At 49.5% G+C, this 3,161-nt stretch overlaps 1 pseudogene; it reads right to left on the bottom strand.

The window, feature by feature from the left end:
- Window positions 1-2,530: 2,530 nt before the first annotated feature.
- On the bottom strand, window positions 2,531-2,636 carry LOC129696768 (U2 spliceosomal RNA; annotated as a pseudogene).
- Between the last annotated feature and the right edge of the window lie 525 nt (window positions 2,637-3,161).

Raw genomic sequence — 3,161 nt, 5'->3', positions numbered from 1 at the left:
TGTAGACATGTTATATCTAAGATTGCAAGCTAGTTTCTCAATTAAGGCATATCTCTTATAAGGAACCCTTAGAACTGTGCGATGTGCAGCTTCTTAATATAATTGCAGCTGTACATAAAGATAATGAAGTTGTGACACTATTGTGTTCTTGGCCTTTTGGTCGAGGTTGTTGTCCAAGCAGTATATGCCCCATATCTTGATGTGTCCAAGGTACTGCTTCCGTGTTGACAGTCTTAGTGCAGATGAGATGAGATTCATCGTCCTGTCTGACAGCCCCATGCCGTGTAGTGGGTCTTTCAGACTCTACAAATCAATAAATCCATAGTCTTATGGCATGGATGACTGCCCCCCAGTCACTGGATGAATTAATAAATTTGGCTATGTTCATTAGGGAACATGGTTCTAACACCATCCCCTGTATGACCGAATACCATGATTTAGTAGGCCAGTCGGGTACTCTGAAAATTCCAGATGCCGAGTGTAGTTGAATTTCCCCTAGTACCCCATTGATGGGGCCGAACGGGGGAAATACATCACCCTATGGCTTTGTTTACATAACAATGCCAAGCTGGTTTTAGAATTTTAGTAAATAATATTGGGGCTGATGTTTGCCCCTTTGGTAAGATCTATATTGCCAAAGTTCCCCCTCTTTTGAGTCAATGCCTGCCATATAGAAAAAACCCAGCTGACACCAAGTCTTTATCAGTAATAAGAGTATCCATCTAAAAATGAATATCTTGAACGAATGTGTTTAGGGTTGAAAAGTCAATGATAATCCTGCAACCCCCATCTATTTTATTTTAATAAATATGATTGATACAAATTCTAATGTTCCATGAAAAGTATGCTCAATCACACCTTTTGTGTACAATTTTTGTAGCACCATGTGGGCTTTAGATTGTTTGATTTATGTAAGGACAAAACGCCATTCTGGTGTATGTTGTACTGGGGTTATTGGGATGAGAAAATTCTATCAGATAATCCTGAATACTGCTGAGATTATATGAATCTGTAGTGATTATATACTATACATTGATGCAACCTCCCCTCCCCCACCATCGTGGGTCCCTTTTTTAACAGAAGAAACCACACCCACCTACCTCCATGGTTACCGGTGGTTGTGTTATTGCCTTGGTTTTTTGAAAAAGGGTTCTGGTTTGATATCTCTTGTTCGGGTTGTGTGTGAGGTTGAGGCTTCCGCATCTTCCAGGGTGGCCGCCCTGGCCATACCCCAAAAAGGATACTGCGGGTTATATTGATTTCTGGCACTGCCACTGGTATGAGCCACATTTTTATGGCCTTGCATGTGGCTGGTATCGTGCTCCAAAATAGGCCCTTGCGCTAGCCTTGATGAGCCCCAGTGTCTTGCTTCGTTCACCCACGGTTCTTTGTTTGCAAATGGTAGCCTTTTTAGGGTCCCAGTGCTGGCTGAATGGCAGCCTTCCACATTCTAGTTCAGCTCATATTGCATATTACTAAACAGAGCTAGTGCGTCTTGATGGTCTTTGGTTACCTCCGTTTAGTCCAGAGTGCGGGTGTATGCTGTGATCCCTTCCGTCAATCCCGTTAAGGTTTTCTGGATCTTGAGGTCCTGGTTCCTGATGTTCGTCCCCATATGCTGCCAAATGCATTGGTTTACGCTGGGCACCTGTAATGCCTCACCATTGCCAGGTGGCAGATGTCTGGCCAGTCTCTGTAAATATTTCTTGTTGGCGTTTGTGGCCAGACATATAGTAATACTATTGCCATCCTGGATCCAAGTCTACCCATGTTTGACTTGGTTAAAGTAATCAGCCACCATGTCCAGCAGAGTCCCTGCTGTGTTAGGATCATGGGACGTTGTTTTACCAGGCTCTGGCCCATCAGGGTCCTGCCTACTCTTTTTTAGAGTTAGAGATCTCTAGGGTCCCGCACGGGGTACCCATGTGGGGCTTACCTGCTGCCCACTTGTCTTTTGTTCTGCGGACCCCTCTTGCAGGTCAGCCCAGAACTGACCCACAGTGCTCCCCTCTGATGGGGTAGAAGCATTGTGCAGCCCTCAAAGAGGTACTGCTGTGGGTTATCACGTTGGAGCAAGGCTCCATACACCGCTTCTTCCTTCTCCAGCATTCTCGGGCGCTGGTTGCCGGCGGTTATGCAAAGTCGGACCCTTCTGAGTCCACTACCTTGTTTGATTTGTGTCTAGCCTTACCGCTTGGCTGCATGGATCTGGCCGGTGTGGGGCCGACATCGGGCACAGCTGATCCCACTACGGTTGATCCAAGTGCCGCTGGCTGCTGTTGGCTGCCCGCTGTTCCACGGTCCTCCTTCTCCAGCTTTGTCCTTCCTTCCGTGGAGTGGATATGGCTGGTGTGGAGGACATCTGGCACAGCTGATTCCATTTATTCCATTTCTTTAACCCGGCTCCAACGCTCTCAGCGCTCCTGGCTGCTCCTTTATCTCAGACCCCTGGGACCGACCCCCGTACTGACGGTACTGGTCCCTTGCGGTCGTTGCAGCCGGTCAACCCCACTCTAATGCCCTCAGTTCTGGGCACTCCTGCTTATATGGTCCTTAGATAAGGGACGTATAAGATATTAAAACTGATAATAAACAGCTACTATAGTTGATCTTAGCCAAAAGGCCCAAGAAGCGATCTTTGTAACTAAAAAACCCGCTGGGACCGACCCCGGTACTCACATTGCTGGTCCCTCGCGGTCGATTGCAGCCAGTCAACTGCACTGCAATGTCCTTGGCCTCGGCGCTGGCCGTTAGCGCTGCTGCCGAGAAATGAATTTTCCCCTGGTGCGGGAGCGAAGTCGGGCACAGGTGTTTTCCCTCTCCGGGAATCGATGTGCCGATGCTGCTCCTGCCGCTGCCGGCTGCCGCTGCTGCTCCTGCCGCTGCTGCTCCTGCCGCTGCCGGCTGCCGCTACTCCTGCCGCTGCCGGCTGCCGCTGCCGGCTGCCGCTGCCGGCTGCCGTTGCTGCTGTCCTGCCGGCTGCCTGCACTCCGCGGTTCTCCCGCCGGCTTTCTGCAGCTTACATGGACCCGGTCCATGTCTGCACCTAAAGGGTAAGTGGAAGGAAACGCAGAGTCTCTTACCTGCTGTTCCCGACTTTTAATTCTCCCGCTGGTGAACGTCGTTCCCTGCGTGTCGGGTTCGAGCCGCTCGGACCGACC

Source organism: Leucoraja erinacea, chromosome 4, assembly GCF_028641065.1.
Source record: "Leucoraja erinacea ecotype New England chromosome 4, Leri_hhj_1, whole genome shotgun sequence".
Classification (NCBI taxonomy): domain Eukaryota; kingdom Metazoa; phylum Chordata; class Chondrichthyes; order Rajiformes; family Rajidae; genus Leucoraja; species Leucoraja erinaceus.
This window is presented reverse-complemented; position numbering and strand designations above follow the sequence as displayed.